Source organism: Otolemur garnettii, unplaced genomic scaffold, assembly GCF_000181295.1.
Source record: "Otolemur garnettii isolate 467f Iridium unplaced genomic scaffold, OtoGar3 scaffold00004, whole genome shotgun sequence".
NCBI lineage: Eukaryota > Metazoa > Chordata > Mammalia > Primates > Galagidae > Otolemur > Otolemur garnettii.
The window spans coordinates 43,588,279-43,602,930 of record NW_003852399.1 but is presented as its reverse complement, the minus strand read 5'-3'; positions in this window follow the sequence as shown (position 1 = coordinate 43,602,930).

The window sequence follows — 14,652 nt, the reverse complement described above, 5'->3', positions numbered from 1 at the left end:
CCCACCCTCACCCCCACCCTCACTCTCACAGCCACCCCCACCCTCACCCCAGTCCTTACCTCACCCCCACCCTCACCAAGCCTGTACCTCCTGTATCTCTCTACCTCCACTCTCTCCCCTCAGGAATTTCCTTCCCAGTCTTTCCTGCCTATAAAAAATGGCTTTTATTTGCCCAACATTCAAGGTGGCTTAGTTTTTCCAGACAGAGCTCCATGCCAGCTGCCTACCGGATGCTCCCGTGACACTCCCAGGACTCCAGCACAAGGATCAGAGCAGCAGGACCCTGCTAGTCCTTTAGCCATGCTCAGGCAGCTCTGAATTTCTCAGGCCTGACCCACATGGCCTGGCTCTGAAACCTGCCCCAGGTGTGTATTTCGGCCTATTTATTGTCTGGAAGTAGTTTCTTTAGCTGGTGTTGCACATGGTGACTGAGGCAAACACATCCCTTTCCACCAAACCTTTGTAAATGGATGGGTGACATCTGCCTAGAATGGGGCGGGGTGAGACAGGGTAGTCCACTCATACCTGTCCAAGGTGTGTGGTGGTAAGAGGGTGGGAAAATCATGCAATTATCTGATGCACATGCTGCCACTTAGGCGTCCCCATCCATGAGACATCTCTAATCTGTCATAATATTTTTTCTTGTCAAGCACAAATTTGGCCTCCACTTCTCTCTCATCTTAGGACCGTAGCAACAACATGCCATGAAGTTTGGCATAGGAAGTAAATCTTATTTTCTATTCCTAAAGTATAATGAAGATGGATTTGCTTTTTCTGAGTGAAAAGGGTAAGGGAATGTCTGATTAGAACAGCGTGAGGGAGAGGAGGAAGCAGGAGAGGTGCAAGGACAATATGAAGACAGAGGTGGCTGGAAGGAGTGAAATGTCATCAGGAGTTAATGAGGGAAATGCCCAGCTAAAGGGAACAAGAACCTAGGCCTGGAAGAGTTGATGTTTTGGAATCCTGTGGACAGAGCAGCTAGGATAACAACTATAACCTAAAGCCTTTGCCTTGGGCCTGAGCCAAGAAACAAAAAAATTCCCCAGGGCTCTCAGGGGCTGAACATGCTGGTGTGCATGTTCTGAGCGAGAAGAGAAGTTTCTCAGTGCTCCCGCTTACACTCGGAAACGTCTCGCTTGGAGCGAAAAGCAATTTCTCCCCTTCAGTGAGGATTCTTAGAGCTTTCCACAAGAGAAGCTTTCAATTTCAGATTCCAGGGAGATGTTACCTCTGGCTCAAGAAGTGGGATCAATGGGTCGGGGTGAGGAGGGAGAACTATCCACCTGGAGGGCTTGGAGAGGTATCCCCAGACACCTTCAAAAAGAGGGACGCCCGTAAGAAGGAGTACAGGACAGACTTTCAGTGTTTGCTGAAAAAAGTGCATCACTTGTGATTTCACTCAGTTATCCATGAAGTGTACTACAGAATTGCCTCCCACATCTACAGTGTGCTTGTGTACATGAACTGGATTGTAGGGGACCCAGCAGGGTTGGGTGCAGATGACCCCATGTAGGGCTCGGCACGTGGATCCACTGGTGCAGTTTCTAGAGCAAAAATAGCTCCTTAAGTCTCTAGCTCTTGGCTACAAGTTTCTCCTAATGGGACGTTACGAGAAACCAGCTGGAGGACTTGCAGTCTGGGGCGGACCCTTGGGATTGTTGCATTTTGTCGCCACGGAGTGTGAGATCCTCATTCTTCCCAGACTCACCAAAGGGGGCCGCTCCTACCACCTTCCCCGGTGAATGTTCCAGACCCGGTGAAGCTTGATGTCTGCTTTTCCACTCTCCTTCCAGTTTAAGCTTTGGTTTTGCAATATTTTGGCTCACGTGATGCAATGACTTAGGCTAAGAATAGCTTCTGTCTAACTGGGTTAGGCAGATTCCAGGGAGCTTTTAAACTGGTCACTGCTGGTATTTTAATAATGCATTGAACAGAGAGGACTGTGGGGTGAAGGTTTATGTTAATCTAGTTAATTAACTGAGTGCTGTGGAGAGACTTTCTCCTTTTTTCTTTCACTGTTTCTGACATGAAAGGGGAATCTGCCTGTGCCAGTGAAGTGTGTGACTGATTTGCTGAGTCTCTGTGATTCAACACCCTTAACCTCTCCCTCTTCACTTCCCCTCTCTTTACTCTGCCTACACGGTGTCAGGTTTTTATTACCTCTTACCTGGCCCCTTACAAACCCTCAAAAGATCTCTTCCTTTTTCATCCTTTCAGGTAATTTTACAAACTGTCAGGTAATTATTCTAAAACCATAACTTTTTTGTTTTATTTTATTTTTAATTGACATAATAATTGCACACATTTATGGGGTAGAGTGTGATGTTTTGACACTTGTATACATTGTATAATGATCAAATCAAAGTAATTGGTATATCCATCATCTCAAACATTTATCATTTCTTTGTGGTAAAACCATTCAAGAATCTCTCTTCTAGTTATTTTGAAATATGCAATAAATTATTGACTGTATCCACCTGCTGTACCATGGCACACCTGGACTTATTCCTCTTGTCTAGCTGGGACCTGGTGCCCATCCATCAACCCCTCTTGTGCCTTCCTCCCAGTGCCTTCCCCAGCATCTGGTAACCACTATCCTACTCTGCCCATGAGATTTATTCTTTAAGATTCCACATTTAAGTGAGATTCCATGTTAAGTGAGATGCAGTGTTTGCCTTTCTGGGCCTGTTTTATTTCACATACCATCACGTCCTCTAGGCTCATCTATGTTATTGCTGATGACAGGATTTCATTCTTCTTTTGGCTGAATGGTGTTCCATTGTGTGTATAGACCATGTTTTTTATTTTTATTTTTTTGAGAGAGATGCTCACTTTGTTGCCCTGGGTAGAGTGCCCTGGCATCATAGCTCACAGCAACCTCAAATTCTTGGGCTCAAGTGATCCTCTTGCCTTAGCCACCTGAGTACCTGGGACTACAGGCACCTGCCACAATGCTGGCTATTTTTAGAGATGGGGTCTTGCTCTTGCTCAGGCTGGTCTCAAACTCCTAAGCTGAGATGATCCACCCACCTTGGCCTCCCAGACTGCTAGGATTACAGGCATGAGCCACCTGTATGCCTGGCCCTAGACCATGTTTTCTTAATCCAGTTATCTGCCATGGACACTTAGGCCAATTCCATATCTGACTATTGTGAATAGTGTTGCAATAAACAAAGAAATACAGATAACACTTCAACACACTGGTGCCATTTCCTTTTTATTTTTTTAAATTTATCATTATTATTTTTTGAGATATAGTCTCACTATGTTGCCTTCAGTAGAGTGCTGTGGCTTCACAGCTCATGGTAACCTCAAACTCTTGGGCTTAAGGGATTCTCTTGCCTCAGCCTTCCAAGTAGCTGGGACTACAGGTGCCCACCACAATGCCCCACTATTTTTTTTTTTTTGTACTTGTTTAGTTGGCCTGGGCTGGGTTTGAACCCTCCACTGTTGGTGTATGTGGCTGGCACTGTAACCACTGTGCTATGGGTGCCGAGACAACCATTTCCTTTTTAAATCAAAATTCTGATCATGTCATTTGCTCACTCAAAAGCCTTCATTGGCTTCACAGAGAATGCAGACTGGAGACTTCAGACACTTTTTGTTCCAGCATTCAGAGCTGGAGCCCAGCTCTTCTTTACAGACTCTTTTAAAGTGAAACTGAGCTCCTTACTCTTCCTCCTTGATGACAGGTATGTTATGTTCTTGTTTCCCTGTCCTATGCTAGTCCCTTCTTTGGAATGTCCTTCTCCTACCTTAAATGTTTTAACTTACAGATTTTTTTCTAAACCAGATCTATTGGCTGCCCAATAGAACACTGGGTAGGTAAAAATCCTTTAATATCCAAGACTTACCCAGATCAATTCAATTAGAACCTACACAGATTAGACCTGGGCATTAGGACTTTTCGGAAAGTTTTTTAATGGTGGTAAAATATAATAAAGTTGGCCATTTTAACGATTTGTAGGTATAGAGTATAGTAAGTATAGTCACATGTTGTGCAACTATCATCACCACTCATCTCCAGAACTTCCCGTCATCCCAAACCAAAAACTTTATAGCCACTAACCAATGGCTCCCCATTTCCCCCACCCATCCAGGCCTTGGTAACCCCTGTTCAGCTTTCTGTCTCTGTGAATCTGACCACTCTAGCTACCTCACGTAAGGAGAATTTTATAATATGTATCCTTTTGTGACTGGGTCATTTCACTTAGCGTAATGTCCCATTGCCTGTATGTACTACGTTTTGCTAATCTATTCATCTATTGATGGACACTTGTGTTGTTTTGCGTAATGTCCCATTGCCTGTATGTACCACGTTTTGCTAATCTATTCATCTACTGATGGACACTTGTGTTGTTTTTCCCTCCTGCTGGATGTTGTGAACAATGCTGCTATAAAAATGAGTGTACAAGTATCTGTTCGAATCTCCACTTTCAATTCTTTGCTATAAGAGCCCAAAGTGGGATTTGTGGGTCATATGGTAATTCTGTATTTAATTTTTTAAGGAACATGCATCATATGTTTTAAAGTTCCCAGGTGGCTCCAAGGTGCAGCCGAGTTGACTGCCATTGCCATAGGGCGTCCCCTAATTTCTCCAGTTAAATGTAACCTCTGATCTCAGCTAACATTTTAATGAACTTTTCTATGGCATTTATTTATTTCTATGTTATTTATATTATTATATATGTTACTTGTATCAGATGTTCATTAGAGATTGACAAGCACAAACAAAAAAGCCAACTGCTCTCATTAAGCTTTCAGTTCAGTGGAGGAGATAGATATTAATTATATCACCAAAGAAATGTATAATTACAAACGGAATTATCTGCTATGAAAGAAACATGGTTCTAGGGAGGGCTAATTAACAAAAACCACTGACCTGGACTGGAGATGGGGGTCAGGGAGTCTTTCTTAAGGAAGTAGTGCTTGAGTTTAATTCCAGAGGACAAAAAAGCATAAAGTAACAAGGATACTCATTCCAGGTAGGATAAACAGAGGTTTGAAAGGTGAAAAAGAGGTCAGTTTGGCTGGAATATGCAGTGATGCAGGGTGACACTGGCCGTTTGCAGGGGCTAGACCTTGTAAGACCTTGCTGGCATTTAATGGATTTAGGTCTTTATACTAAGAGCATTGGGGGGACCATTGGAGAGCTGTAAGCAGTGGAGTAAACACTCAGATTGGCATTTAGAAAACACCATTCTACTGCTGCATGGAGTAGGGACTGGAGGGGGTTAGAGCGGTTGTGGAGAAACCAGGCTATTGCAGGGGGCCAGGTGAGAGGCTGATTCCTTGGACTAAGGAGGTGGCAGTGGTGATGAAGAAGTGTCAGAGTTGAGAAGTACTTAGGATAGATGGTCTTTGAGGATGGTTCACATATGAACAACTTGGTGAGGTCACGGTCAATGATGATGTCACCTTTTCTGACTTGCGCTGAATCTTGAGATTGTAACTATGATTAAATGTTGCCTGCCTACACAATATCTTGCACAAAAGTTATATTCACTGAATGATAATTTTTGATGAATAATGAGTCAATAAACCAAACATTACATTATATTGAACACACCCATATAAAACATGCTGAATTATTATTATTATGCTCTAGGTCAATTTTTTTTTCTTTTGCAGATGGGTTTTCCCACAATTGACTCAACTGAATTAAACTCAAAATGTTTTCTGCTTCTGTTATAGCCAATCCTGTGCTAGGTACTGAGAATATATATGTAAATAATATATTTTCTGTCTATGGGTAGTTCCAAACACAGTAGAGAAAAAGACATGCAAATAAATAATTGTAACAAAATATAATTGTAGTAATAGATACACGCTTTAACTATAGTGGGATTACAGTGATTAGTTAGAGGAGGCAGTGATTAATTTCCCCCCAGGGGAACTATGAAGGTTCTCAAGGCTGAAATTAAGTGCGACATATTCCAAGCTGAGTTTTAAAAAAATAAACTTGGGCTGGGCATGGGGGCACACACCTGTAATCCTAGCACTTTGAGAGGCTGAGGCAGGAGGATCACTTGAGGCCAAGAGTTTGAGAGCAGCCTGAGCAAAAGCGAGACCCCCATCTCTACTAAAAATAGAAAAATGCACTGGGCAAGGTGGCTCAGGCCTGCAGTCCCAACTACTTGGGAGGCTGGGGTGGGAAGATCACTTGACCCCAGGAATTTGAGGCTGCAGTGAGTTATGATGACACCACTCCACTCTATCCTGGGTGCAGTAGAATGAGACTCTCTCTCTCTCTCTCTCTCTATATATATATATATATATGGGCAATATAAGAATGGTCAGGAAGGACTTCTCTGTGGAGATCCCATCTGAACCAAAACCTGAGTTATGAGCAATAGTTAGTCTAGTCCTATAAGGGGTGTCCATAGAACATTCAAGGCACAGGAACAGTGAGAGCCAAGGCTCTGAGGTGGAGGTGAGAATGAGGACAAATGTGGTGACAGCAGAATGAAAGGCAAAGATAATGGAAAGTTTTCCACCGAAGCACCAAATTTGGAAGGACTTTTCTTTTTTGTCAACTCCATTGACATACGATTTATGTAGATTAAAATGTAGCTTAAAAGTAAAGTTTAATAAATTCTGACACTTATATTCACTTTTGCTCACTCTTAAGATTTCATATCTTATAAATTTTGCCTGATTCTAAAAATTGTATAATTTTAGATTTTACATTTGAGCCTATGATCTATTTGGAGTGAAATATTCTGTATAGTTTAAGGTAAAGGTTAATGTTCACCTTTTCCCCATAAGGACATCTAGTTGTTCCAACACGAGGTGCTGAAAAGGCTGTCCTTTATCCATTAAATCGCCTAGGCAGAGAGAGAGAGAGAGAGAGATTTTAATAAAAGTTAAATAAAATTTAGTGAGATAGTAGGACTAAAATGCTTAATGCCTTTTGTTCTAAAAAAAATTACAAAGAAGTTTGTGTGTGTGTGTGTGTGTTTTGAATAGTTACATGTCATGGTTGACTGCAGAGACATGAAGCATGGCCAGCAGGGACCATGAAAATAAAAGAAAAAAATTGTCAGCTTTTGAACTTCCACAAGGAATTTTGAAAAAAGGGTCAAACTGACCTCATCCCTACCTTCTACCAAGGGCAGGCTAGTCCAGCTCTCATCTGGAATCCATACATGCACAGCCTGCCTCTTCTTATCTCACTTCCTATCTCCACGGCAGTGCTGTGAATGCTTCTGTTGCAGTTTTGGAGAGGGCTCACCAGCGTCAGACTCAAGGCACTTCCACAAGCACACAACCTTGGATTTTCTGGTCCATTTCCTACCCTCTTGGGGAGGAGCTGTGCTGACAGCATTGTTTAAGGGACCTCTCTGTTCCCTCTGGTCACTTGAACTTTCATGTTCAAGATTATGCCCAGATTGCTTTTTTGTTCATTCATTTATTCACTCATTAATTCAAAAAATATTTCTTAAGAGCCTACTATGTGCCTGGCATTATTTTAGGTGCTGGGGATCAGTAGCAAATAAAACAGACAAAAATATCTGTCTTCATAGAGTTTATATGAGGGCAGACAATCAAGGTGGTGAAGTCATCCTGCAAAAACTACTACGTGCCTCATTGCTGAGGTAGCCTTTGAAGTGCTCTCCTTGGGCAGCTATGTGCTGATGCCAGCACCTGGTCCACCCTTTGGCGCTCTTTTTCTGGAATGGCCAGAAGAGCTGTTGTTGTACAAGGTCTGAAAATTAAGTTCTAAGACTCATCCTAGAAAACGTGCAAGACAGGAAGCAAGACAGAGAAACCAAGGAAGCCAGACTGTTCTTAACAACCTGCTGTCTCATGGGAACTATTCATTGTTGCAAGAGAGACAACTCATTCATTCCTGAGGGATTATGAGGGATCTGCTCCTATGACCCAAATGCCTCCTGCTAGGCCTGACCTCCCAACACTGCCACTCTGGAGGTCAAACTTCTATGTAAGCTTTGGTGGGGACAAACCATAGCCAAATCATGGTCCTAGGTAAGAAAATGGAGCAGTGTTCCTGGCAGAGGGACAGTAGGATGTGAGGCCGCATGGAGAGCCACCCAGCACGGCTCTGGTGTGAGGTGGGAAGGGAGAAGTGGAGGCAGATCAGGCTGGAACTATAAACTAAGCTTCATTATTGAAGGCCTTATATGTGATAGTCTAAGAGTTTCCCACTGCTGGGTGGTGCCTGTGGCTCAAAGGAGTAGGGCCCATATACTGGAGGTGGCGGGTTCAAACCGGCCCCCACCAAAAACTGCAAAAAAAAAAAAAGAATTTCCCACTGCTGCTGCAATGACTTAGGTCAACACAAATTAATTCTTTTTTTCATGGTTCTGGAGATCAAAATTCCAAGATAGGTCTTAGTAGGCTAAAGTCATGGTGTCAACAAGGCTTCATTTCCTTCTGCAAGCTGTTGCAGAGACTGTTTCCTTGCCTTTTCCAGTTTCTAGAGGCTACCTGCATTCTTTGGCTTATGGCCCCTTTCTCCAGCTTCAAAGTCAGCAGCAAAACGTCCTTAAATCTTCCAGACATCTGCTTCCCTTTTCTACTTTTTTTTTAATTAAATGATAACTGTGTACATTAATGCAATCATGGGGTACAGTGTGGTGTTTTCATATACAATTTGAAATATTTTCATCCCCTCTTCTACTTTTAAGAGCTCTTGTGACTAGATTGATCTTGCCTGGATAATCCTGGCTCAGAGCCCCTTCTCTGGGTCAGCTCATTAGCAACTTTAATTTCATCTACAGCCTTATTTCTCCCTGGACATGCAAGGTTATGTAGTAACAGGTTCTGGGGATTAGGACATGGGCATCTTCAGAGGCCAATTATTCTGCCTATCGCAGATGGAAGCTAATGAATGCAAACAGGGGAGCAATATACTGAGAACTACATTTAGAGGAATCGCTGTTATGATTTTGTAGAGATTGGGCTGGGGGTGGGTGGGCTAGGGTAGAATGGAACAGGGAGTCCCTAACTGGACTGTAAGTGAAAAGCCTGTTTAAGAGAGCATTTTAGTAATGGAGTGAAAAATACTGAGTGCCTATATGCATGACTTTAGGTAACTTAACTCTTGGGTTTTTAAAGAAAAGTTTAATTAAGTTGAGAACACACCTCATCGTGTAGAGGAAAGGAAATTGTTTTTAAATCCTTGTTTAAAGCATACTTAACTTTGGGGCAAAGGCTAAGTCTTCACAGTTTCCTTACTTTTCTCAAGAAGAAATATTTTCTTAGTTTGTAATTAAGGGCGTTGGACTAGATTGCCCCTAAAATTTTCTCCGTAGTGACTTCTCTGATTCTGCGAAAAGGAAATGAGAGTTGTTTCCCCCTTGCTTAGATTGTGGCTTGGGGATTCATTAACACCTGACTAAAAAGACCTTTGCAAATATAAAAACACAGCTAAGGCTAAAGTTAAGTAGCGTATCATTTACTGGCTAAAGCCAAGGAGCATATCATTCACTGAACAAAAGGCTAAAGGGAAATGTTTGTGAATGTGAAATATGAGCAACTCCATGAATCTCAAGAGCTGGAGACTCTGACATTCTCAGGGTATGTTTTCAAAAGACATATGGCTAGTTTTAGCTTCAATTCTTGGGAAGAAAGGCTGAGAGGTGGCTTCTCACTGTATCTACTAGGACTCTTCGTGACATCCAACAGATGTGGACTCTGCCTTGGGAAGATCTTGAGTCTGCAGATGGGCTGGAAGGTTGAAGTCTGAACAGAGCATACTTCCAGGCAGCAAAGGAGCACAGAGCCTCAGAGCCAGGAGGGTGGACGAGGGGATGTTGTAGACCTGTCTGGGACGCTGTGCAGCCCGCGTCTGCAGGCAGTCTGAGCTCACGTTGCTCCCTCCCTCTGTGTTACTAGCTGGACACCTGGGAGCAAACACCTGATTGGCTGGGAACCCACTTCCTTAGCTAGCAAGGAAGAACCCAGCCCCCTCAGATGTGCCTCCTCTCTGGTTCACTATTCATAGCGCAAAATTTCCTACAAGGGAAAAAGAGTCAAATAAGTGTGTGGATGTGGTGGGAGTGAGGGGGTTGGGACAGGTGGAAGGGTTGCTTTCTAGATGGCCAAAGAATGATAGGTGTCTTCTTATCCAAACTATCTTAGTTTTTCTTTCTGGCCCCTTTGCCTTCTCTTGGCTACCTTTTATCAATAGTTTGTTAATGTACCACGAGGGAAATATGTCACTTCAATCCTGACTGGTGATTAAAGTAGGGTCTGAATTGCCAGAGTGAGTCAGAAACTGAGATTTTAAGAGTCGCTGTGAATCTTTTGAGATTGCCGTCCTGAAACATTGCAAAGCTAAACCCCAACCTCAAGGCAGCCGAGGTGGAATTTTTCCAGCCAATTTCTAACTTGCTTTTGTGTTGCAGAGGCAGCTTCTGATCGCTTTCCAGCCAAGGTTGTGTGGACAGACAGACCGGGGTGCATAAAAGCCCATGGAGACTATCGCTTTGGGAGATGGATGCATCTATAACAATGATGTTTGACCACAAAGCTCTGGTGCTTATCTGGTTCGGTACCATCCTTGCTATGTAGTTCTAGCCAGAGCTCAGTAGCAGAGATTAGCTAAATTGACTGTTTTGTTCTCTGAAAGTGTCTGTTTACAGTTAATAGGACCAGAGATAGAAAGGGATCTTAATTAGTGCTAAATTTCACCACCACAGTTGTCCAGAGTGAGAAAATAGACGAAATCCAGCCACTTGGGAAGAAAAGGGCTGGCTTTTAACGGGTCACTCTGTGTGCTTCTGCTTGGCTGAGAGGTTGGAACAGCAGGGCTCGCCCACGGGAGAGGAGCCAGGGGGTCCAGCTGGGCAGCTCCGGTCTCGTGCATGTCCCCCAGGATGCTGGTTGCAGAGAGGCAGAGAAAACAGCTACTTTTCCTTTTTCTGAATTGCTATAATGTTACAAAAATACACAAAACCAAGGACTTTGGAGTAAAAAGCAGCAGCAGTGTTTAGTAAGTGGAGTTTATGCCAAGAACTCACTTATCATTGTCTTCTGTTATATGAAGACTCCTTGAAGCCTGAAGTGGGGAGGCAGAATGTATGAAATAAAAGGCAGCTCCCTCCATGCCCACAGGCTGTCTTACTGTACCAAGAGAGACAAAGGATGGGAAATCATAAAATGAGATGTTGTCAGAAAGTTGAATATGAGTCATTTCTATGACTTTTTAGCTACTTAGGGATAATTTTTTGGGAGAGGGAAGTTACAGGGTATGTCCATTCTCAGCCATGTTACCTTCAAATCTATTCCTGGCACTTTTCCTGCTCTGTTTTGGGTGACAAGTTGGGGTGAGGAGGTTGGCCGCCTGTCCAACTTCCATTGTCTGGGGCGTCTGACCAGGGGAGACACAGGCAGCAGCGAATGTTTCTCCCTATGCCTCCCTGCTTTCGGCATCATATTAAGCTCAAGCATCTCCTCCCAGGTGCAATCCCCTGGGCTCTGAAATTGAGTCTCTTCCCTTGTTATCTTAACCCAGAGATGGTAGTGCCACTACTGATAATCTCTGGAGTACTTCTTCTGTCTGGCCTTTTAGAAAATTCCATCACCTGGGTAACCAAGTCCCTATATTAAATTCCACCTTTTAAAAATACTTAGAGGGTTTTCCAGGTTAGATCATGACTAATACAGGCAGAAGGGTATCTTTCTAACAAAAAAAGAAATTCCAGAAACTATACTGGGCCCAACCTGCCAAGCCACCACCTTGGTTCAAAACAAAGAATGGCTTCCTCCTTCATTACTCCTGGGTTCTTTTGCTAAAGATGCCTGGTGTTTCAGTAGATTAACACATTTTCCATTTCAGATTTCCCTTCCCATCTGAACTCTCACCATCTCTCTGCATCAGGCTGACTGGTTTAAAATCCCAGCTGCTCCCCCTGAGCTCCAGGGGTGCTGTCCAGTAGAAGCATAATGTGAGCTTCCCAGGTGACTTTACATTTTCTAGTACCATGTCAAAAAACATAAAAAGAAACAGGAAAGAATATATTTTATTTAACACAGAATTTCAAAAATCAACATGTAATCAATATAGACATCATTGGTATATTTTACATTCTTTTTTTAGTACTAAATCTTAGAAATTTACCACGTATTTTTTATACTTAATAGCACATTTTAATTCAGACTTGCCACATTTTAAGTGCTTGACACTCATAGGTGGCTAGTGGCTGTCTATTGAACAGTGTGGATCAATAAGAAGAGATAATATAATTATTCTTCAGCCATCTTTCCTTTTTTTTTTTTTTAAAGGTTAGAGAGATAATTTGTACAACACTCGGCACACAGTGGGAGCTTAGTTCAAATTAATTGCGATGATTTTTACCTATGGGTGTTCAGTTTCCTTTAATCGCCTTTCCCAGCCTTTTGACATGTTCACTGCTTTTCTCTCTCTTCATTGTCCCATCCCATTGTCTCCCCCCACTGTCAACAGAAGATCTTATTTCCTTCTTCAAGGAAAACAATGGTCGGTTGAACATTTGACTTCATTGACTGATCATTCACCTGTAATAGAAGCTTCACTGACTGATACAATAGAGCTGGTAATTTTTCACTGATTGAGATGTAACATTCCACCAACAACCCATCCCTTGAGCTTGATCTTCTCTTCCCATATTTCTCCCCTTGCCACATCTCTTAATATTGCTGTGTGGGGGATTATGTTTCAACAGGAATTTTGAAGGGGACACTAATATTCAAACCATATCAGGCACCAATGATGAAAATAAGAGGAGATGGGCAAACACACATAGAACTTATTTAAGAAGGACAAAACTAGCCTGTCACCCCCAGCTTAGAAGAGGCCAGGAGTCTGAAGACGAATTTATTAAAGTATTTCAGAAGGAACCCTTAGGAGTGCAAAGTGCTTCGGCTCCCTTTTGCCTTCTGGCGGCATGATGTATTCACCCCTGCCCAAGCTTGCTGAGGGAATGAGTGGAGGTTGGCAGGGCCTGTGGCCTTTGGCCCTGTGCCTGGAGGCTGGCCCCACCGCAGATTCTCAGGCCACCTGGGCATGGCCCAGGAAGTAGGGGTGAGGGCAGTGGGAATTCTTAGGAGGAATTGACTTTATTCCCAGAGACCAATACCTGATTCTAGCTTTGAGAATTAAAACCTAGGAGGCTGGGGAGGAAATATTTGAGATAACAGATGAGGGGAGAGGCAGGGGCTACATCTCCACTGTGTGAGGGACACGGACATGGGAGTGTCCATATGCATCCAAAAGTGTGGTCTTGGCAGGGCAGCTGGGCCTCCTCATCAGGCAGAGTGAGCCTGTGGGGCAGCCAGGATGGTGGCTCCAGGGAGGCAGCTGAGCCTGGACAGGGTGAGGGCAGGGCTGGGCAGCATGTAGCCACCTCTGTAGGACCCACTTTGGCCATCTCTATAGAGTCTCCCATCTAAGAGCCATGTGGACGCCTTCTGTTGACAGGGGACCAGGCAGCTGAGTTGAAGGTGTTTGACTTCTTTTCTCTTCACCCTCCCGAAGGAGGGGCTTGAGAACAGCCAGAGAAGCAGATTGGGATTAGCAAGTGGAGAGAGCAGACGCTCCATCTCCTCCTTCTGGGCCCTGCAGGAGCTACCGCCACGGGAGAGGGCTGGTACGACTGGCTGGGGAGAGAGTCAGGTACCGGTCTGTGCATGGGTTAGGAAACTGTGGTCTAAGTTATACAGAGTAGGAGCAATTAGCCTACATAGCCTCAGGTTTTGGAACAATTTCACACCACAAGATCATGAGTGTATCTGTCACTGGAGTGGAAACTGTGAAACATGGACGTTTCCATTCATTCAACAAATATTTATCAAATTCCTACCAGCTGACTGCTATAGGTAGAGCTGGTCTTTGTGCACGTAGCATTGAGAAAGGGTTGTGCCCCTTCTCAGCTTCCTACCATGTGGGTATGAGTCCCCTGGTGCCTGTCAGGGACATCCGTCTTACTGAAGACACTAATGTGTCCTTCCTCATCATTACCAGCATCGTTTAATCTAAAATGTACACACCATAAATCAGATGAGCGGGTCTGCATTGAAGAAGGAGTATTTTAGTATTGTGCTCAGGCAAATTTATTTTTCAAATATTTCTAAATGAGTCAGGTGCCCAGAAATGGCAGAGCTTTAGTCCCTTAAACTTTTGATAGGTGCAAAAGCATGAACACCAAGTCACCACTACCTTCCTGCCTCACATTGCTGGGAGAAGAGGTTTCGTTTCTTCACCTCTCTGTTGCTAAAGTGGAATTTAGGCGCTTTCTACAGCTGAATTAGAGCCTGAACTTCCTCTGAAAGCCAGTGTGGATTACACAGCTAAAGATGCTTTTCAAAGGAAACAGAGAAATTTAATTAAAACCAGGCAGGAAGTATGACCAGTGTGGCATCTGGCTTTGTACCCTCTCTTAGGCCCTGCCGAAGGAAAGTGTGACAGGGCAGGTGGTTGTTGGAAACCTGAGCCAAACCTAGAAGCTAATAGAGAACCCCTTGTGGGACCTGCGGCTGCCACCACAGTTAGGGAGGGAGTCAGTGTCACGTGTGTATGTGTGTGTGTGCATACGTGTGCAGGTATAAAGTCTTGTGGAGGCCCCGGGCAAGGGGAGAAGGGAGGGAGGAGGATGTTAAAAGAATCCTGATGATTATAAATGGGCATCTTTTCTTTTTTCCAGCTTA